This window comes from Aythya ferina (genome assembly GCF_964211825.1).
Source record: "Aythya ferina genome assembly, chromosome: 1".
Lineage (NCBI taxonomy): Eukaryota > Metazoa > Chordata > Aves > Anseriformes > Anatidae > Aythya > Aythya ferina.
In genome coordinates this window covers 179569155-179593325 of record NC_140296.1, presented here as the reverse complement: position 1 = coordinate 179593325, position 24171 = coordinate 179569155, and the positions used below count along the sequence as shown (strand labels likewise).

General features: G+C 34.8%; 1 protein-coding gene across 13 annotated transcripts in view; it reads right to left on the bottom strand.

Annotated features, from left to right (window-relative positions):
* The window catches only part of FOXP2 (forkhead box P2), a 429442-nt gene that overhangs the window by 72432 nt on the left and 332839 nt on the right, over positions 1 to 24171 (bottom strand). The window contains exon 3 of one of the 13 annotated variants that reach the window (XM_084518452.1): positions 13472 to 13542. The exons of the other annotated variants lie outside the window; for them this stretch is intronic. The gene's annotated coding sequence lies outside the window, so the exon portion shown is untranslated. The remainder of the gene's footprint in view (positions 1 to 13471; positions 13543 to 24171) is intronic. 13 annotated transcript variants of the gene reach the window in all.

Sequence of the window (24171 nt, the reverse complement as noted above, 5' to 3'; positions counted from 1 at the left end):
GTCGGCTAAATAACCTTGTACCCCCAATCCTTACCAACAGTGAGAACTTGTCCAGATGTGACCTCTTTGATAGCATCAATTTTGTTTCAGGAGTTGCAAACCGAACCTATGCTACTACAGCAGCCTTTTAACATAATCTACATGAAAAGAAAGTCTTTGCTTTCCAGCAGGTATCAGCCCTCTGCCAGGGGTGGAGGGGTGGCTAATTTTGGATTCTTGTTAGCATTCAGTAGCTACAATATAAATGTTCCCTCAGTATCTCTGAATATTGATTTAAGATGCAGACGGGAACGATGGTTATCTCAAACCCCATTTTTAAACATATTATATTCAGGAAAGGGAATTTCATGCATGACCATCTAAAGCACAACATATTCCACACCATTTAGAACTATCTCAGGTTCTCTTCTCATATTAATCATTTCTATTTAATTTAAAATTTACCAGACACCTCACCACTGCGAAATATTCCAGTTTAAATATTTGACCTGAGTTGCTCATCTTTTGTTTAATGACCAACTTTTTATATGGATATAAAACAGTGTTTAAAATGTAGTTTTGTTTCCTCTTTGTGAATAGACTTCCACTATTACTTTTTACCAACTAGTTTCATTGAAAGGTTTCCAGCGTTACAGGTAATGTAAAGTCCATTAGGTCAGGCTCTTCATAGCATGACATGCAGTAAATTACAAGTGCTTCAAGCAGCTCAGTGAATTACAGTTCATCACTTTGAAAGGTTCCCACTACAAGACTACAGATATCAGATCTGGCAGTTAGGATCCAATTAACACTTTGGTCAGAATAATCAGATTGCATGTGTAAGACTTGTATAATTCGTTTATTGCTTCCATGCATCTTCTGTCTGTAGGTAAATTTGTTGCTGTTATTTCAAAGCTTGGAATCAGTATTTCACTTGCCTTTAGGTTATATTTCAAGTTCTTTTGCAGTGCAGTGATGAACTCTCCCTGTTCCAGCAATTTAGATCACTTGTCCTGTAGATATTACTGCTTGAGAAATGGTTTGTTTCTGGTGGTTTTGTTTTGTATTCTTACCATGTCATTATATGTCTAGAAAAAAATTGCTAGCAATTTTTACTAAGCACATTTTACTTAGTGTAACAGAGACAGTTTGCTCCAGTGCGATCATTCTGAATCTCACATAACACCCAGATACACTGTAAATGACATATGCATTGACATTTACATGTGTACTATCATGCAAAACCATTTCCTGCTACACTGGATGTAATACTATAACCAAAAGTAAAAACATTATGATTTTGTGATATCATTTTTCAAGCCATGGTCAGTGTATATAAAGGTTCTTCAGGAAAAACCTCATCAGTGCAGAGTAATGGATTTCAAATTCTGTATTCTTACCCAGTGCTTTACAGTAAATTGCACTTTCAAGTCTCACAGGCAGTTAGATTCCTTGGAAAGAGCTCAACTTGCCCAAGGTATCCCACCTTTTCCATGAGAGAGCAGTAATGAACTGATATACAAATGATGCAAGTTTGAAATGCAGAAACCTGTGAACTGGATAAGCAAAAAGCTCAGAGACTACTACCACCCTGCTGTGTTGCATTTCATAGCTGAAAACATGCCAGTTGTGTTTAAGATACTGTGTCTTTTCCCCTCTGACGACCCCGTCCATACAAAAGTCATATATATAAAAGGTTATGCCTAATTTACATACACAGCAATGTATGCTCAGGCTCTTCATTGATATATGAATTTCAAATAATACAGGAACAAGAAATTAAACATAAATTCATAGTTTCCCATTTTGAAAGTGTTTCTAGAGCAAACATTATCTAAAGCTTTAAAGATTCAAGATGTGAATAATGGGATATGAAGCTCTAGGTCATTGATACAAATTTGCCCCAGATCAATGACATCCAAGAATTATTGCCAGCTGAAACTATTTGATGGCCAATAATAATTCCTAGTTTCAGTCCAGTTTCTAATGAGCTGTAGTCCTCATAAAAAATTACCATCATAATGAACTCCAAGAGCTACAGAAAGCTCAAGGACTGTGTGGCTTACAGACTAAACTATTTTTCTGGAAGTACTGCACTATTTGCTTAATGGAAACCTGGATCCAGCTGCACTGTTTCCCTGATAAAAGAAGCTAGCAAGTGTTCTGACTGCCTGCAGCCAGGTACATTGCAGCTTGTAACTTTAACAGTTCAAATTAGGAGGAGTATCTATATACTATTTAGTTAAGAGAGAAGCTACTTTAGATGGCAACTCGGAATAAATTATGCTCTGTTCTGAATTGTGAATTGTTTTGTATGAGAGCTGACTCCCCATGACTCATGCAAGGAACTTCCAAATTTAGGCATACAACATTAGTGGATGAGAATATTTAATTTACTTTCTGACATGGAACAAAACATTTGCGTACTGCTGAACCCCACAGAAGTGAAGAAGCAGAGGACTGTACATGTACGGCCATTCAGAACCAGCAAAATTATTATCAAAGTGGAAGTATGTATATGGTATATTGTGCTAAATTATGGTACTATTTTACTGTTGCTATATTTCTATTATCAATGCACACAAGACAGCCTTAGAAAATTTCACATGAACTGCTGACTGATGTTTCTATTGGTTTAAAAAAACAGCATATTCTATTTTAAAGAGATTTAATTTGATATTCCAAATTTCCAATAAAATTTATCCAAATTGGTTGAAATACTCCTTCTCCGCATGCTCAAATCAAACTTCAGCAGCTGCAACAGATTGAAAATAGTGTCCAAGCATTTCAGAAACATATCTTAGGGACGTTATTAGCATGAACAGAAAAGAAACATGTTTTGGCCTCAGCCAAAGAAGCCTTTAATAAGAAAGTTCCCTCTTGACCCTGCCAACGCTGACAAATATTCTACAGCATGTAGGGCTTTATGTATCATGAATGTCTGGGTATTAATTTTTGTTAACTGCTCCTAGCTCTGGATAAAATGGATGGGTCCCAGTCAAAGGTAAGCAATGAAGACTACCATTTGGTCTATGAAGCAGCTGATGTGTGGATATTTCTCAGGCTTTCAGGGAAACGGGGAGAAGTGTTGTTATTAGTTCAGGATAATCCACCTCTCATTTTATCTGGTGGTTGAAGCAAGTCCCTTATCTATCCACTATTCCATCTTTCAGGCTCTTCTGAACAGTTTGTGATAAAAGGGGTCCATATAACTAAGCATGAAACACAGGTCTGCAGCCAACCATCTGCTTCTTGGTGATCGAAGAGCAGAATGAAGCAAGCTGCTTTCTAGTTCTGTTCTTCACTGCTAAAAACTAATTTTGTGTGAGACCAAGTGTGGGAACGTTGGCTGTAAAGAGAATAAGGAGATGATGTAGTCATCAGCTAATTTCTGACCCTTAAGCACCCCTGCTCAGCTTTGGCCATGGATTAAAATAAAGCAGGAAAACTGAACAACATGGTCAGGGGAGGCCAGAATGAGGGCAACAAAGCAGCTGTCTAGCCAGGTAATGTAGGTATGCCTGTTCATGTAAATCTAAAAGTTTCTATACCAATTTCAGAGGACTGCTTAATTACTTAAAAATTGAAATACAGTCCTGTAGAGTTAAGAATAATGCACTTTTATTGTTTATGTGTCCTTGGCATGTATGATGGAAAGGTGGGGTTTCTTGGACATGAGGAAAATGGATTAATGGATCTCTAGTGAATGAATAAAAGGGCTTCACATTTCATTTGTACAAAAACAACCTAATAAGAAAACATAGAGAGGGTTTTTTAAAAGTTAAAGAAATGACCCAACGCACAACATTTGGTGTAGGATGTTTGTTTGTTTGTTTTTAACTTGTGTGGGTGCCTTTAACAAAAATGATCTCAAAAGATTTGGAAAAAAGTATGAAACCATAGAAAGCATATTCCACTATGAATATGACCTGCAGTGAGCACTGAATAGAGCACTAAGATAATCTTTATATATTTGCTAAACAGCAGCCACAGAACTGCACTGATTCTGCTAATGATTTTAATAATGTTAAGGCTACAAATGGTTTCAAAAAACAAACAAACAAACAAAAAAAACAATAAAACAGCCCTCCTTAGAAACAACCCCACACACAAATGCCAATCTGAAAAATAAATACACTAAATATAATTAGCACCACAGCAGTCATTTCCCATGGTAACACAAAGGACACTTGCAAGGCTATTTCTTCTGAGCTAACTTTCTTCTCAAAAACGTAACATACTTTTTACTTGACTCCGGTTGAGGAAGGCAGTACCTCACAAGGCTCTTTACAAGGTCTCAAGTGGATTACTCTAACCAGGTCCAGGAAGGTATAAAGGCATCCTGACGCAGCCCTAGTGTTACAACTCTCAAAATCAGCCAGAACCTCACATCTGATGTCTGTACAAATATCAAGTATTTGGATGGATACAATCATCTCCTACTCACTTTCACATTCATCTCTCGCAAAAATACCTGTTTTAAATAGGCATTTACAACTGCATGTACACCTACCTATACCTTCATTTGACTGCTCTAGCCAACTACAGCCGACTGCAGTATTTCACCTTCTCATGATGTGTCATATAAATGTGAGGAATCCCTTTTCTATATAAAATATAACCAAGCTTGCATACAGAGCAGATATTTTTGCATGCCTAATTTCATTTTGCTATGTGTTGTTCACACAAGTACCTTATCTGTACGGCAAATGCAATGTTTGAGAACTGTAGAGAGGCCTGTCCTGGTGTACAGGCTGAATTTTCTGCCTCTGATCTTTTATACCATCATGTGGCAGTTTGGTAAGAAATGACACAGGTATTAGCTTGAGTACTTTTTTAGCCTACTTCTTAAGTAAAAAATATAGAATAACAGAACTGTAACTGAATCTTTTGGTTAACTCTAATAAGGAAATTTCATAAGTGTCAGTTAATAGAGAAAACTGCATATGAAGATCAAAAGAAAAACTGAAAAAAGTGAGATCTAATAGGAAACAAACTAGAACATGAGATTTTGTCACAGCAAAAACTCTCTCTTTATCCCATACTAACTCCCACCTCCTACATTTCAGATAAGTATACAAAGCATCACATCATGGAACAATCTATTAGGTATCTAAACCTCACAAGGACCTCATTAGAATATTAATTCTAATAATTTCATAGTATCTTATCATGAACCAGTGAGTCTTAGGCCAGGTTTGTACCACATAACTTTAAGCATATCAAAGTGAAGTGTCCATGTCTACTTGCCCTGGGCACTTCCCTAGAGGAAACAGAAGACAATATGCAAAGATTGGGACTAATCCAGTCCATGTAAAACCAGAATTGTCTGTGTCTCTCTTTTCTACTACGACACAGGTTAGACTCTACTTCAAACAGGTGTATCTAAAGCTGAATGCCTAAGGTTAGGCAGGATGAATCTGGACTGTTTAGTAGTCCATTTGCAAGGCCACAGGGCTCCTGGATGAGAGTGTCAGAAAAACTAAAACTAGCTTTTCCATTCCTTATCCCATGTACCATGTTGCTCTCCCAACAATGCAAGTTCCACACCAGCAATTCTATTAACATAGAGACATCCTAAAAGAATAAGGAAATCAAAAATGATCTGGAATAAATATAGTTTCACAAAACCTGCCAAGAACAGATCTAGAAGTCCAAGGCTCCAGCAGCTGGATATTTCCACCAGCCTAGTTATTCCCACTAGGCCTGGGACCGGTCCCTGCACCAGCTTGCACACTGCAATGCGAAGAAACTTTCTTCTACACACTGCTTCTTTCCCCAAATATACTTCCATGAGCAGTCCTGGGAGACTGCCAACTCACAGAATATATTAAAACACCTTCCATTTACTGAAATGTCACCTCCTTCATTAGACACAGGTGAGTGTCTTTGTCCTTTCGCTGTCTTTCTGTGTCAACTGCCAATGACTTTTTTTGTTTAAGACTATGGGAATATGTACTCGGTCTTCTCAATCTCCATTTTTAGCTTAAATTAATGCCTAAGGTTAGTATCAAAATAGGAGGTGTTACCTAGAGATGAGACAAATTTGCAGTTTCCTTCAGAAATTACAGAGCGCTCTCTTCAGCCACTGCTTAGACCTGCAGCTAAAATCCTCCCAACTCTTCACTTTGTGACACATCCTCTGTTACTATCCAGGGTAAGGCAAGAGCTTTTCCAAACTACAAAAATTACAGACAATAAGCCTGTCTGTTCATATTGAAAAGTATGGCAGAGCAATCTATCTCCAATGGGAGCCAAATTTAGTACGAGTAGAGCATATGATATTCACAAATTAACTTATTGGAACACACACCTTGATGCAGACGCATATGATAAATTACTGAAGCAGTAAAGATGGAAAATATTTGGTGATACACTTTTTTAGAAGCAAGGTCCAAGTGCAGAGTTTTCTTCACACACACACACACACATACACACACACTAACTGTGTGTGTATAAACTAAAAAGACATAATTTCAGTAAAAGATTTACTAAAATAGAATTGGGAAACACACACACACACACATATATATATTAAAAAATAGAACTTCCAATGCAAAAAGTAATAAAATTACTTTCTTTTATCATTTTAATAACAATGTCTGATTTGTCAAAATAACAGTAAAAACTCTATAAATATCTGTTAAGGGATTAACAGATAGCATGAAAAACTCTAGTGAAGAAATGACACAGAATATAGAACTGTCATCATACATTTGCATATAAAAAGCTGTTTAAAACTGACAGGCACACAAACAGAAAATACATGCTATAAAATTAGTCATTTTAAGCATGGAACTTTAAATAACACTGGTAGAGCACCTTCGTTTTAGCTAACTCATTCTCAAGATGAATCACAAAAATTATGTTGCATCTAGGAACATGTTTTCTTCAGTCTTATATATATTTAACAGTTTGATTATTACGTTTTGTATATTCTTTAACTTAACTTAAAATCTTGTAAATATTACTTCAATAATGCATTTTTCTTAAGGATGTCATGACATATTTATTAAATAAAAGTATTATTTTTCTTTTCAAAAGAAGATGAGAACTATGATTTATTATATATTATAGATTATTATTATATGTTATAGGCTAATTTTCAAGAAAAAAATATATATATAGCACTCCCAGGGTGACCAGAAAGTATGCATGTTTATAAAGTTATAATGATACAACATCTATATGGAAATGAATAGTTTTAACTGTCCTACCAAGAAACAAAAAATGTTTTGGACCTACAAGTCCTTTCAGTCAGAAATAGAAGCAGCAGAAGTCCCATACAGAACAACACCCTGAATTTAAAGTAGTGTACACAATGAAAAATCTCTAATTGCTAACAAAAAAAAAATAGTTCTTACAAGCAGGTAGGAAAAAATGTATATACATATATATACTAATAGCCTATTCTGGCACTTAAACTGAAAATTTGGACTCCTTCAAATAGACACAAAAGTGTTTGTTAATGCCATTCATTTAAAGACTATGATGGCCAGGGTCGGGTACCTTATTCCCTTCTACATATAACTGAGGAGAAGAACAGAGGCAAGGGTAATTCAAGTGTCTGTCTGGTCTGAAGGGTTAGTTAATGGGATACAGAAATTCAGTCTGCTCTCTTAACTCTCCCACTCTGGGTAACTAATCTTCTCACTGGGATAGCAAGTGCAAAGGGCTACTGCTTTTACCAAAGCAGACTAACTGCTGGCTCTTCTCCCTGCTCCAAAGCTGACAAAAAAGGAATATGACCTCCCTAGTCCCCTAGGGACTAGGGGACATCTCAGAGTGCAACCAACTCCACAAGAGTAACAAAAGGAAGGTATCTACTTACTCCCTGTTAGTTTTCGAAGTAACAGGTTTCTAAATCTTCAATTTTTCCAACTGTTGTTCAAAAGTTCGTAGTCTTAAAAGTGATCAGAATTTAATAAAGCAGTACTTTCAAAAGCTCTCTGCATACTTCTCTGCTGAAAATTACAGGTTCATAAGAATTTGTATTTATTTGGCTCTCTAGATGGAAAATGAATTGCCAAGTTTGGGTCTTATGAAAATTCAGTATTACTACCATAATAGTGAAAGTTTGAAATAAACCCAGAAACTTTTGGAAGATTTGAGTCAAAGAATTCTTCTGAATAAAATTCAGATATTTATTCTAAGAATAATAGATGTTTGTAATATTTTGTTTGTTTGTTTCTTTTTGGTTTTTGTTTGCAATATTGTAATGGATCTTTGTAATATTGTTTGAAATATTCATAAACAACAACAACAAAATGTTCACTATACATATAGACATAATTACTGTAACCACTGATTAGCTATCTAATTTGAATCTCATTTCATTAAAATAAATGAGTTAAAGTAATATTTCTTCTTAAAACATTATTACGTTAATTGCAAAACAAAAAGACACACAACACCTTGGCAAGTGAGCTAGCCCAACCTCTCTTCAAAAGTAGAATAAATTGTTTCATTTATGACTGGTTTGTCCTTCATCCAAGGGAGATTCCACAACACTCCCAGCAACCTATTCCAACACTTTACTTTGCTTACTTTCCTAAAGTTATTTAACATTTCATTTCCTTTGCATCAATTATTTAATTATTTAAAGCCCATTATTATTTGTAGACATGTACTTGCATGAAAATCCATATGTATTTTGCAAAGATAGAATTAATGAAGACAAAAATAGTGCCATTTACTGACAAAACGAATATATACAATATACGAAATGAATATACAAAATGGAACAATAAAGACAAACGATTTTCAATACTACTCTGCTATTGAATTCTGGCTACATTAAACCTTTGTCATCTGTTTTTATGCTTGAATATAACTAACTTACAAACATAATTGTATATATGTATTTTTACTGAAAGATTAGATGCAACTCTGAAATCAGCACTGAGCTGAAATCAGTATCAGCTTTGCTAACAAGTGTGACAGTAACAGTAACCGATCCCCAAAAATTCAACCCAGCAAAAGAAGGTCTGGAAGTATTAATTTACTCTATGACCTACATTATTATCTTGTTTATTAAAGACAGTTACAGTTCAGTAATTATTAAAGACAGTATTACAGTATATATGTAATATACATATATTTGTTGAGTTTACAACACTCATTTGAAGCAGGAAGTCATGTGCCACCATCTAAGTTTTACCAGAGCTTTCATAACTCTTCAAAACTGGGAGAAGACACTGAGATTTTTAAATTGAAATTAATAATTGAAAAATTATTTTCCACCTGGAAGCACAAGCAATTTCTGAACTGCAGTGTTTCATAAAACAAAACAAAAAATACAGCTAAGGTTTTCAGGTGCTACAGAACTGATTCCCTATTGTCCAAATATGCAGAAAAATAATCCACTTATAGACTATAAAAAATGAGCAATCTTCAACAGCATGAAAAGGAACTTTAATTCAGCAGTCCTGAAGGGTTAAAAATATGGTTTAAATGCAATTCAGAGTTTTCTTTCCTTTAAAATCAGATTGTTATAACTCAAATTTATAAAAATATTAGGAAGGAAATTTTTTGAAAATTTTGCTTTGAGGTGAAACTGATATTGATATGCACTTTCAACAGACTGCTATTTAAACTATTTTTTTGAAAAAACATCTTCCACAAAATCTTTTTTGATACAAACTTAATGGAACAAATTTCAAGGTGTTTTAGTACTGAGAAATAATAACAAAAAGACCATAAATGTAATATTTAATTAAATTCTAGTATTCAATGTCATATCAATTGTATTGATGCTGCTGAAATATTTCAATTTTTTGGCTACATTTTGGAGTCTTTCTGGATGGATAGTTCTTATTCTCAACTGTGACAAGCCCTACAGAGGCCAAAACACCATTTTATAAAACTGGTAAAGAAAATAAAGCTTAATTCATTTGAAAAGTTTTCTAAATTATGGGCATTCAGTTGCAGTTACAAGTCACAAAGGGTAGGGGATAAAAAAAAAAAAAAAAAAAAAAAAAAAAAGATTTAAAGGGAAGAAAATGAGAGAGATGAGTTGAGGATCATTACCTAACTTGTTGAGAAAGGATATCTTTATTTTCTCTATGCACCCTATAAACACTATACACATGTTAAATGATGGTAACAAGCACAAGGAAATTAAAGCAAAATTTATTCAAAGAAGGACAACATTCTGTTGGAATCCTCTTGTTTGTAGAGTTGCTGAATAGGTTTAGTTGAAAAACTATGTTTTCTTTGGGAAGAAACAAAGATTTCAGAGCGATTTTAAAAGGTGCGTATATACATCTACCCATCTATCTGTTTTTATTCGGCAACTATGACCCAGTCATCATTGAGAGTTTCTGAATGACAGACTCATTAAAGTGGCTAAAGCTGTACTCTTGTTAACATGTCCTTAAGAACTTTCTGAAATGGATCAATTTTGAATGAAGTCAAAGGACATCTTCCAACTGAAGATGGGAAGGCACAGCAAAATGAATGATTACAATCTCTTTTTGGAAATGAACTCAGAGGGAGCTCTGGGTGCACAGACAACCCTCATCTTACACCAACCAGCTAGATTTCACTGAATGGAACATTAAAAAGGGAGTAGATTTCAGGCTTAATAAAAGTTACATTTACAGTAATGTATACTGCAAGGATGGACTTTAGTTCCTTATTAAGTGTCTAACATTTCTGTTCCATTTATACATGGAGGATGCAAAGGCAATTTCAAAGAACCATATATATGTATGCCTGCAACACCATCGGTGCTTTTGTTACTTTGTTATCTCTACAAAATCCTAGTTTATACATTTCAATATCAAGCACAAATGCCTCTTTCTTGACAGATGATTCAACATATGATCATGTGAAAGTTCCTGAAGTTTGTATTACGTATAATGTAAGTAATGTTATATCTATTTGACGAAATGGATTAGCAGGATGGATTTCTGAGCATCTGGCTTTTGAATATCTTAAAACATTTTATAGCAAGCTTTTCATATTGTATAACCTGAACATGCTCCACCACACTTCCTATGATATATATTTACACATTGCTTTCTGCTGTATTTCGGTCTTTAACAGACTGAAATGTTAAATAATGAGATATAAGCCCCAATGTTACACTCAGACACATATATATATTTATGTATGCATATTTTTATACTTTTATGTATATATATATACATAAAAATGTTAAATGTGCTACATATTATAGCCAAAAAACAAAAAAAAAAGTTTTGGACTTTCTGCACAGTTCATAAACAATTGGAAGAGCTACATAAACAATAAAAACAGGAAATAAAGCACATTTTAACTGTCCATTATCAAGAGAATATTGTTTTAACAGTACATATAGAATCACATTATCATTCTATTAATTCAATAATCTTGATGTTGTTACAAGACTGAGACAGTCATCAAAGCAGGGGATTATTCTTGTACAGAAGGATCATATCACTTAATGGGACAGAGATGTCACATAAACTACAGTGTGAAGAAGATAACAAAATACAGGATCAAGCTTGTAGTGGTAATGCATTTATGCTGGCATACATGGCTCCACCAACATAACTGGTGTTTGATAAGCATATAGGTATATCTTTTTTGAAACTGTTACCATCATAGTGCTGACTTCAGGGAATCTCGCACAAACTGATCTTTTACTATATCCTCACACACATTTAAAATCTGCATTTTTCCTGTTGCCTGTGGTTTCAAAGATCTTTCATTAGCTCAAGCCATGCAATGACAATTGTAAGAAAACCTCTTCTCTTGAAAGTAAATGAAGATTTATGGTAATTATTATAGTACTATTTCATCATTGAGAAATTTTAGGAATTACTCTTCAGGATTCAGTATATTCTTGCCATTTCTTAGTAACTGGTAGCCAAGCCTAACATTTCTTACATGTTTTTTTCAGTCATAGATTCATTGTCATACAGTCAGAAATGCAAAAAGAATAGGTTTCCAGCATCCAATTTATTTTACAACCAGATTTCTGTGTGTGGCCCACCCTCCCACCTATGTGACATACTGAAGCTTGAGACATACAGAAATTTGAGATAATCACAAGCTGGTTTCAGTACACTGTCTTCTAACTTCAGACCTTCTAGGTCCTGCTGTAGATGATTTGGTGTCACATCCATTATGCAGATAATACAAATGCATAGTTGCAAAAAGACTTGAGTTCTAATGATTTTGAAGCTGACTTCAGATCTGCAGGTAAAACACTAAGATAGCACCTTATCAACCTCTGAATGACATGTTTGTAAGACAGATGGACGGAGGCAGCTTCCCTTCTTCTAGTTTTAGCTACTGCATATGTGTTGCCTTTCTTTTCTTGTAGTTCATTAGATACATCCTATGAAATCACATGAAGAGAACAGGCTGCATTTGAACAACCATGTATTTAGCCACCTGAGACCATAAAAAGGTACAACTGTAGCTGCAATGCTACCATGCAACCATGGCCTATATATGAAAATAAAAACTTGGACTTTAAAGGATGTCTGCATGTTACAGAATCACAGAATTGTCTAGGTTGGAAGAGATCTCAAGATCATCGAGTCCAACCTCAAGATCATTGAGTCCAATCAAGTTCAGAAACTGCATTACATATACGGTTTCTGAAGATGAAGGGGTGGTGTGGTGGTTTAACAGATCTAGGATGTCAAACAGTGAATTCAGACAAAGGCCAATTCAGGACTGAATGCTGAACAAGACCTACATTCAGGTATCATTTGTAGGTTACCACTAAATACTAGTTTCTTAAGACCATCAGCGCACAGGACAGGTTTTTCTAAATAGGTAAACATATTTCTGTTTTCGTCTGTTTGGATTAGAATTTTAGAGCTGCCACTACTACAACAACATGACAACTGCTGAATAAACGTTGACTTCAACAGCATATGCTGTATTTGGTATTCCTCAGAAATTCATGCTGGACAGATGTCCATCCTTCTTTAACTCATAGTTTTGGAAGTTGTTACCCAGACAGTACATATGACACATATATTTTTCCAGCTCCTACACCAGAATTATATAATAGTTAGTGAATGTGCAGCAAAGTTTAGGAAGTGGATTACTACAACTGAACTGAAATGGCACAGCTGACTGAAGAAGATAAACTTTTTATTGAAAATGAAAATAAAAATAAAAATCTGAATTCTCTATTTCACCCTTAGTGTTAGCTAAAACAAACTTATATGACTAAAGACTGTTTTGTACTTTGCAGATTAATCATGTTTGATAATAAAAACTACGATCAAGCTAGCTGCAGCTAAAATGAAGTTTGCATAGCCATCACACTGGCATTTTCAATGCACAAAATGAGTCTGATCCCCTGACATTTAAAAAGCATGAAGTAACCACTTGGTTGTTTCACTGCTACTTTCTGTCAGTCATACTACTTGGCTCAAAATACAAGTGTTGCCAGGAATGAGGCCTATACCCTGAGTGAAAAACAAAACTCCAAAATTGAATGTGAGGGACAGAAACTGTATAAATGAGGAAAAATTTCACTTACATTTATCCAAGATGGCTGTCGCTATTACTGTTGAAACTCTGCTATGGGCTGAGGTCACAAGACCCTGTAAGCTAAAATAGAGAAGCTTCAGCTGAGGGTAACTGAAGCTGCAGCACATTAAAACACATTTTATAATTATAGGTATTATTGGAGTTTTAATTTCTTGATCTATTTTTCCCAAGGCATGAAAAGTGACCTCTATTTTTTGGTCATTTTTCAAGCCTGGTGGGAAGAAATTTTCAGTATTATCATCTACCTCATTATAAGTGTGTATGTATGTTATATACAGTACATGATATGATAGTATGATGGTTTCATTGGCACGAGTTTGGAGTTGCCACATTATTCACAGATGGTGAAACCATACGTGACTTATGCAGATTCTCTCAAACAAAACTAGAATAAGACCTTTATACAACATCACATCATCATGTATGTAGCAAATGTATATAATTATATGTAGCATATTATATAAATGGAAAACTAGTTTAAAAATCTTTAAAATGTGTTCAAATCCATCACAAAGCTTTTTTTCCTTCCTATAAGTTACTATTATTTTTTAATTAAAATTTAGTTGGGGAGTCTAATAACTTTACATCTTAGAAATATCAGAATAACTTTAAAATGATTTTTCTGTATGCATCTGAGTACTGTAGAATGAAAATCTATTGCATCTTAACCTCCCAGGGCTTAAAACAAGTGTGTGATCTACTAGGCAGCTGGAACCTTCTCTTAACCTATGATATAAAGGTCCTACTGTTGGCTTCAGTTAAGTGAAATGATGTTGAATTTGTCACTGATTTTGGATTTAATAATCCCTCTTCTGGTTCACAAGTCATCGTGCTTTTGGGAAAAGAACTGACATGCAAAAGCTAAAACAAAGTAAGAGAAAACAGCAAGGAATTCCCATGGAAATTAAGTGTTAACAACAGAGATGTGGAACAACAGAAAGAAACAGACTAGTAAAGTTCAGTTGAGAAAAGTTTATTAACTGTGCTTGTATTGCATATGATATATACTAATGTAAATATACACTTAGAATCACAGAATCATACAACAAACCAGGTTGGAAGGAACCTCAGAAGATGTTCAAGTCCAACCTTTCATGTGAAAAATGAGTCTAGATGAGATTATCTAGCACCCTGTCTAATCACGTCTTGAAAAACTTCCAGTGATGGAGATTCTACCATACCTCTGGGGAGGTTGTTCACAGGAATGATTGTTCTCATGGTAAAAAATTTCTTTTTCAAATCAAGACAAAACCTCTCCCAGTGAAACTGTATCTGTTGCCCCTTTCCCTCTCTATGTGACTCCTTCTGAAGAGAGAGACTATATATATGGATGTATAAACAGACGCATGCAACATGCAAACACAGATTTTTTAGACTGTGTCTTGTAGGCATTTCTACGTCTGAAACAAAGAAAAGTAATTCCAAGAGTACAAGGAATGCAATGAAATCTGAACTACAAAAAATCCGAAGCGGACAAGTAACAGCAAAAACACATATATCTGGGAGATTCAAGTTGCCAAAAGTAGAGTGGAGGGTAGAATCTCCGTGCTTTCTGAGAAAATTTTAAAAAATTAATTCCCATCACATCATATAGATGTTTACTTAATTTCTTGTGCAACTATAATGTGATTTATATTTGATGAGAATATAATAGATTAGAACTAAGAAACTATTAAGTTAATGTATCATTTTGTTATATTCAAAGAAACTGTGGAAAATTAAGAAATCCATTGCAACTGCTAAATGCTATAGACATTTTTATAAAATTAACCCTAGAAGCCATCAGAACCCTACCAAGGATTCTGCCAAACACTGCAGTCAAAAATATCATCTGAAAGATCAGTAAAGAAGACAACACAATTTTAACAAAAATGGCCAAAAATAGCCACTGTGGGGGAAAAAAAAAAAAAAGTTAAATTTTCCTATCAAAAGCCCAGACGGCTGTGTTTTATTTATTTTTATATAGAAAAAGACAGCAAATGTTCAAATTATGAGGCTATTTTAACAAAATGGGAGAAGCAGTGGCTAAATTCTTTGAAATAGAACAATAAATCATTCACCTTTACCAAACCAATTTCAGTACTTAGATCTGACAGCTAGTCTGAAGTTTCATGAATGCTGGTAAGCTCATGTAGAATGACTGTTTCTTAGTTTTGATGCTTCAGGATTGATACCACATCACTAGAACACTGTAACTCAACTGGAACTAGTTGCTCTCCATCACCTAATGAGAAACACTAACGAAAAAAATAACAAACTGGAATTGAATTAATTATTATCTTCATGAATGGTCTAACAGAATTTACTCAATCTAAACAGAGTTTGTTTGACTATGTAGAATGTAGTCTAATATACTCAGCGTGTAAAGAGGTAAAGCTCTATCAACAATGAGCCCAGTTCATTTCATAAGCAGCAATTTATTTAGAACGAAAGGGGAAAAAAAGTGAAAACGGAGGGGAATCACTATACCAAATGCAGAAAGCCTATGCTATAGGCATCTACATCTGAGTTGGTTATTTGAGGTTACCTGTATAATCAAAGGAGAAAAAATAGGCATTTCTGTGGCACAATTTATTAAATCCTTATTAGATGTCCAACTCAGAGGAGAAAAACTCTCTCTTAGAAGTGTATTAACTATTCACTGACAACAATGTGTTGACTAGAAGTGTCTTGACTATGAATGGTGACAAGTCTCTCAAGCCTAACTGTTAAGGTGAATGAATGAGACAAGGTTTAACCATCTTTTGTCTTCTGAAAGAAATTCCCCTTCCAACACACCAGTTAACTAATTTTGACTTCCCATTAGTATGCATTCCAAGCAGTCATCTGTATCTATGTTAAATAGATGTAAAAACAAAATAATCTATATTTACATTGTAAATTCAGACCGTATCAGATAGATGCAATGCACAAAAAATTACTCCAGCTGAAAAGGAGAAGTAACTACAGCATTCATTTTAGTTTTCATTCAGTTATGAATGAAAAACACTGCTGAAAGCCTCAATCTTTTCATTGTATCACAGGACATGTGCACAACCCAGCCAAATACTCTATGTCCTACCTGGACAAACCAACCAACCCTCTAACTCCCTTCTTTCCCTTCAGTTTTAAAGAGAAGCACTCACTGCGGGACAAAATGAATGAAAATGTTACAATCTACACACATGTGCACACATACACAAGTAAACACACAGGAATCAGCCATAGAATTGTAGCTACTAATATGCATATTAAAAAATATATTGAAAAAATTAACAGGATGCTTCAGGAAGTCACATACTCAATAGACTGACCGTAGCCATGTAAGCATATTTTTGTTTTGAATATAGCTCCAAAAGAAAAAAAAAAATATATATATATATATATAAGCAGATGTAGCCAAAGCTAAAAATCACAGATAGTAACTTCATGCTTTTTATTGTGTAGTAGCTCAAAACAAACTTTTCTAATATTATATACCCTCAGATTTACACAGATAATAAGATTAGATGTGACAGTAGCACTGGCCTCTTTAGAGATACATATGACAAACTTAGCCAGCCAGCAAGGTAACAATCACCATTTTGATAATCAACTTCAGAATTGAATTGAATTTCCAGAAATGATTTGAATGAAAATTAGCTCACAGCATGATGGGGGTTGGTATGGTGCTTTAAATGAATTACTTGGATAAAAATAAAGATACAATTAAAAAAAAAAAAAAAAGTGTTATTTTGTAAATATTTACAGATTAATTCAAATTTATCAACTATGGAAATTAATCAACAAACAGATTGAAAGCACATCATGCAACTCAGTGATCACCGTGATCACCATAAATCCAGACAATGTATCAGATTTCATCAGAATAGAGGTCATATTTTAAATGAAGGTAGAAGTTGCTATGCATTATTCATCCATCTGAAAATATTACAAGGTGGGACAACTTTTTATAGTTTATTACCATAGCATATTACAAAATGCATTTGCAAAATAAATGTTTAACCGATGATTCTATGACAAGTCGTTTCAAAGCATATTATAAGATGCAAATATTGTTAAAATACGTGTGCATGTTTAATGCATGAATTACAGTCATCAGACTTTGTATAAATTGTCATAAAATTTAACAAATGATAATAAGATATTTATAAATGGCATCTAAATATAAAGTGTGCACATAAAAGTAAATGGTACTAAAATTAATCCTTAGATGAAAGTTCTTATTGCCTTGTCTTTTTACTCAAAACAAACCAGGTGATTTCATTGTTTGGACACTTGCAAGCAATGTCCAAAATAAACTTTTCTTACTAAGCTTCCAAGGCAGCCAGAAATTTCAGTCTTCAAAAGCTTTCCAGAATAAAATCACAGACAGTTTTGTATCAGCTATACAACACTGATTAGCTTTAACAACACTTTCGAACTGTTTCTTATCAAGAATTAAAATGCATCAAATAAATCTGAGTTATTACTTTTAAAAACAAATTTTCTGAGGAAGCAAACTGTTGAAGCTCTGTATGAGAGTTCTTTGCTCATCAGAAAAATCAGCTTTGACAAAGTAGGGAGAAACAGTCCTACCTTTCAAATATTTCACACTTAATCAGTGACGCTCAGTACACAGATACTGATCTATATAAGCCTTATATACCCTTTTAATATATATAGATATAATTCAATACCATAAAGCAAAATGTGTATGAAATAAAAGGTATTTACTTTTTTTCATGTGTATAGAATAAACAGACAGCTGCCATCAGCATACCTCCTAGTCATTTACAGAAACAAATCTGCCTGCTCAAAGGGGAAATTTATATATGTACCATCTGTAAAAGTCAGACTAAGTGGCTGACAAGATCATGAAAATAAAGAACAGTCCTCACTTCCAAAATAATCAGATGACTGACTAGGAAAAAAAAAAAAAAAAAAAAGAGGACTGAAGGAGGCGGGGGAGGCACGACTATAGAAAGATACAACAGTCACATCCTACCAGCTGATGTGCAGAGACTTGCTGGTATGTGAAATCATTCGTAATTATGATATAGAACTTTAATGATTTCCCTGTAACTAAATATTGCTATAAATCTATTTTAAATCTGCCAGGTTTCAGTTGCTGAAGAAGATGAGCTCCAGCTTCTGAAGAACAGTCAAAGAGCATTAGCTGGATCTGAGAAGTTTGATCCTGTGATAGGAATGCTGACATTGTTCTCCCTCTTAGTTTCCTCTAAAGTTTAACAAGATTGAATGCCTGGAAACAAGACCCAAGTACATTCAAGAAAGAAATAAAGTACTAATTTTGATGGAACAGACAAAAAAAAAAAGAAAAAAATAAATAATAAAAAAAAACAACAACATGGTTTTAAAAGTAAACTAGACAAATTTGTGGATGAAAAAATCTATTTCAAGCTTTTGAACACAGTGTTCTTGAGCTTCACACTGCTTGGAGAATGGGAAGGATCTCAAGTTTTTGTCCTGCCTTGTCATCTCACCCCACCCACCCTTCATACCACAGTGGGAGTGGACACTTGCTCATACAGAGCAGCAGAAGCTGGCTCAGTATCACCTGCTCTTGTATTCTTCTGGACTTTACATAGCTTACATGAGATTGCTTTTACAGGGAAGTGCAGCTGAACTCATGTCAATGGAACCTGCCTAAGGAAGACTCTTACCTTCTGGTCTGTGGTGCTACAAAACACTTTCAGCTGCACGTTATATATTTCCATAAGGAAGTAGAAAAAAAGGCACTGGCACTCTAAAAGTAGAAAATTATTTATTTTCCAAACATTTAATCACAGAGGCATTACATTCCAGCCTACTTATGGTACCTACGGTAACTGTTTCCAATATTGCAGTTTTTATGGCATATTCACTTATAAAAAAAAAAAAAAAATCCGTATTACATTTATACAATCAATATTGCAAAGCCTGGTTCAGAAACACTCCAAAACCACATTTGTATATACCCTACACTAATGTTGTTTGTATGTATGGTTGTTTACTGTTTTCAGTAAAATCAAATCAAAATCAAATGCAACTTGATTTTACAAACAGCCTAAAAAATACACCCTTAAAGCTTTAGTGAAAGCACTGAAAGTCCATGATGCAGACACAGTCACTGCAGTCTGTTGAATCAACAGAGAAAAACGTATTCAGCCAAACGGGGCTCCTGCTGTCTGCACGTCATAGCTAGAATAAATGATGCATTAAGTGCCTCCAAGCTGCCTGTCCAAATGCCTGCCCAGCAAATCATCTAGAGAACTTGTGGCTAATCACTTATTTTTCCTTAAAAGCCTTCACATTCAAGGTCCTGCAGAAATCATTTGTTTCTTCAGCTTTTCCAAATATAAAGGAACCTAGCAAATTGGTAAAGCACAAGAGGCTTTAAAGTCAAACTTCATCAATTCTTGTGTGTTTATCTTGTTTCCTAAAGATGTGACCATTCGGCTCTTGGGTAAGAGTGACTTAGTTAAAGTGAAGGACAAGAGGATTCCTCTCTGAAGCATGAAAAATGCTGTGCAGGACATTCCTCATCCTTCCAGCAATGGCATCACTCCTTGTTGGCATCACTCCTTGTATTATTGACACTGTTAGATACTGTTTAAGCTTCTTTGTAAACACAGGTAAGTTTCAACTCAATCCACCAGAAGTGTGTTTTTTTTTTAAAAAAAAGGGCCAAAAAAAAACGGAGAGCAAAAGCAGTACACAGGAAGAAAAAGATCAGAATGTCCTACAGTAAAATGAGATGGGAAAAATATGATAAAAAGATGAATATCATAAATAAAATTAACAATAAATAATTTCTCTTTATAATATGTAATTCCCCCCCGCCAAAGGGTTATGTGACAAATACTTCAGAAAACAACATATATTGCAGGCATTGCTTAAAGAAGAACTGTCAAGTGGCCTTACCAGCACTTACAGCTGTTGTATAATTAAAAATTCAAGAAATTATTATTGATAACTTGTAATTTTCTACATACATTTCCATAGTTGCCATTGCAACCCTGTTTGTTTATCTGTGTGGTGTGGCAGAATGATTCAAGAGAAACAAGCAAGCAACTGATTCATAGAGAAATTGTCAATGAAACACTCTAGACAAGTTGAATATTTTAAATCCTAAAGGGCTATATATATAAACTGAAGTTATTCTTGAATGTATAAATATTCAGCTATACAGGCTTTAGAAATACCTGAAATATGCTGAGAGTGTATCTTATTTCAAAAATTAACATCTTCTTTAAATTTTGCTTTCCCACTTTCTCTTAATCTTCTTTGCAATTAATTATGAACTTTTTTTTTTTTCCTGATGTACTTGGCAGTTTATGCTAGGCACACATGTGAAGAAAAGGCCCACTACTCCAAACATGAATCATCCCCTGTCATTTCATGGTTTCAGATTACAGTTTACAAGGTGACAAGAAAGTCCAGCTGAAAATGTGCACCACTCACTACAAGCGGAGACACCACAGACTGCTCAGCTTATAGTTTGGTGTTGTTCAGGTTCATGGAATGGTACTGGCACTCTTCGCATTCATCCTTCAAAAAGAAACTTCTTTCACTAAGTACAACAAGACTCTTCTTCCAGTAATAAATGGAAAGGAAACAATGAATTCTATTATTCTGGAAATATTCCACATTTTGGATTGAATTTCCAGACATCTGTCCTTGTGTGTATGCATGTGTTTGCATTTGCATCTTCTGCTAAATTCTTTGTTCTGCTGGTAGTTTGTGAGTTTCTCACCCACAGATTTCATAGCAAGCTCTGTTAAGAAATGTGTAACTAGTCACACCTTCTAGAGCATGGGATGCTGAATGGTCCAAAGATCTATAGGACACCATTAAAGTGTGCTCTCAAGGAAAAGTCAAGTATTTAGCTGACTTAAGAGATTTGTGTAGCTAAATACATTTTCTTTGAAGAAGGAAGCCTCTCAGATTTAAAATGTATGACATCCTAAAATGAAAGGCAGGCCAAGGAAAGGAGCTGGTTAAAGAAATATATCAGTAAGACTTCATGTCAAGGTCTTATGAAAAATGCTGTATTGTCATGAAAACAAAAGGTTATTCATGGAAATTGAAAAGCAATGTTGTGCCTTTTTTTAAAAACAGGACAGTGACGAAGGATTTGGAGACTAGACTTTTAATCTTTATACTTAATGTCCCTCTTGATCTGACCATTACAGGGTTGGTGCGGACTGTATCAAACAGATATTCGCATTCATTTTTCAGGGTCCTGACTTAGCCTATCTGCAATTAGTCTGATGAGAGGGAGGGAAAGGGAAGGGAGGGGAAGGGAAGGGAAGGGAGGGGAAGGGAGGGGAAGGGAAGGGAAGGGAAGGGAAGGGAAGGGAAGGGAAGGGAAGGGAAGGGAAGGGAAGGGAAGGGAAGGGAAGGGAAGGGAAGGGAAGGGAAGGGAAGGGAAGGGAAGGGAAGGGAAGGGAAGGGAAGGGAAGGGAAGGGAAGGGAAGGGAAGGGAAGGGAAGGGAAGGGAAGGGAAGGGAAGGGAAGGGAAGGGAAGGGAAGGGAAGGGAAGGGAAGGGAAGGGAAGGGAAGGGAAGGGAAGGGAAGGGAAGGGAAGGGAAGGGATCATTTGGAGAGTCTGTGATATGATTGCATTGTTAAATAGGATGATCAACAAGCATTATTCATAACCATATAGTATGAGCCTAGAAAAACGGAATGGGAAGAAAGGACTTTGACCAGAAGTCTCATGCTTTCCTATGTTTCATAATTCAGAAGAAAGTGTCCATTTAGGCTGCTTAATCAGGATCACCTTTTTGGCAGGAATTATGCAGACACTGAAGTACCTGATCCACGAAGAGACTCAGCTCATAAACTGTAAGAGTCAGCAATACACAGATGGCAAGTAAGACAGTGCTCCAGAAATACTGGAATAATTAAGATGCTGTGGTATGTTTTATTTCTAATAAAAGCTAGAATCATAACCCTCATAAAAAGGAAAGGATTGAGAGATCAAGTCTAAAGCACTATGCAAGTAATCAAAACATGAAAAAGTCTCCACAGATACTTCACAAGAATTTCCACATATATGTTCACATATTAAAAAGATAACTCATTTATCTCTAGAAAGACAGTTTTGGTATAGTTTAAGTAACTGATGTGGGTAAATAACTTGCCATCATGGTCTGTACAAACCAAAGCTCTATTAGTTTTTCAAATAACAAGTTTATTCTATCTGCTCAAGATTTAGAGACTAAAGGCATTATTATAAGAAAACTTTTTTTCTCAACTAAGGTATTATTATTAGCGATATTTAGAACTTCAGCTAATATTTCTTAGAAACAACTTAAGTAACATTTGTAAATAGAACATATTTTATATAGAAAAACAATTGGACAAAGCAGACTCAGAGATATATATGAATGGGAGTGAAACCACATTCCCCTGCAGTTTTTGTACAGATTTAGTAGGAGTTATACACAGACACAGTGACATGGTCTGAAACTGTAAAAGCATATAATGGCAGTATTTGTGGAGAGAGATTAAAAAAAAAAAAAAAAAAAGAAAAGAAACCTTTCAGGCTGCTGAATGAAAATGAAACATCCCAAATTCAGGATAATTTCATGAGATCATACTTCATACTAAAAATGGTATTATATTTTTGTCACCATACTTCTCAATTTTCATAAATTTTGGATTATGTTTCCTTGTTTCAATTTTACTGTAGAGTGACGAAGGATTTTAGTGTCTGTTCATTAAGAATATACAACATTTCCTCTCACAACCTGTGATTGTACTTAATTTTTAACAATCAGTGCAAACTGTTAAATGATCAATGTAAGCAGTTAAATTACTTTTTCAATATGTATCATATTAATCAATACTGGCTTTCTTGTACCACCATGGCATTCACTACTGATCATTCTACTTTCCTCTGGGGGCCACAAAGTCACCCCAAATCTTGATAAGGTGAAATAAGTTTTCAGGTCAACTTCAAATTCTGATATACACCATATACTTCAGCCATTTTTTCAGATCATTAATAAATATATTAAACAATGCTATTTAACGTACAGGTCAGTGGTAGACAGAAATGTTAACCTTTAGCCATTCTGAAAATTGACAATTTATTCCTACTCTATCTTCTGTCTCTTAGCGTGTTTCCAACTTGTGATGGAACTTTAACTTTCACCCAGAACTATTCAGTTTTCTTAATATCTTCTTAATATCTTTGACTGTGTCAAAGGCCTTTCAAATGTCCTTGTGAATCATATCCCTTGGTATTACTTTAAAAGTAAATTTATTTGGAAACAATAATATTTCTTGTAGATTGAAAATACTGGAATTCTCTTAATAGATGCAGTGATAGAGATTTGAGTGTTCTGAAAATTCAGTAAACTTTGAGGTCTGAGAAGGTGACCACAATTCGTCTCACAGAAAGGTCAGAGCACCAAAAACTTCCAGCTGAGTCAGTAATGCAGAAAAAAAAAAAACAAGGCCTTATTTTATCCTGTTAGAATGCAGCATTTGAATGCACGTGATAAGTCACACAGGCTGACAAAAGATTCTGAAGCAGTATCAGTGGTAGCAGCATAGGTAGTAGTACAGCTGTGCAAAGGCTCCCATGTATCTGACCAGGAACAAACTGTAGGCACTGCATAAATACAGAGTAAAATGATTGTCCTGTGTAAGATGAGTGATGACAGTGACAGACTGATAGGATATGTCATGATAGCAGGCAATATATGTGGCTAA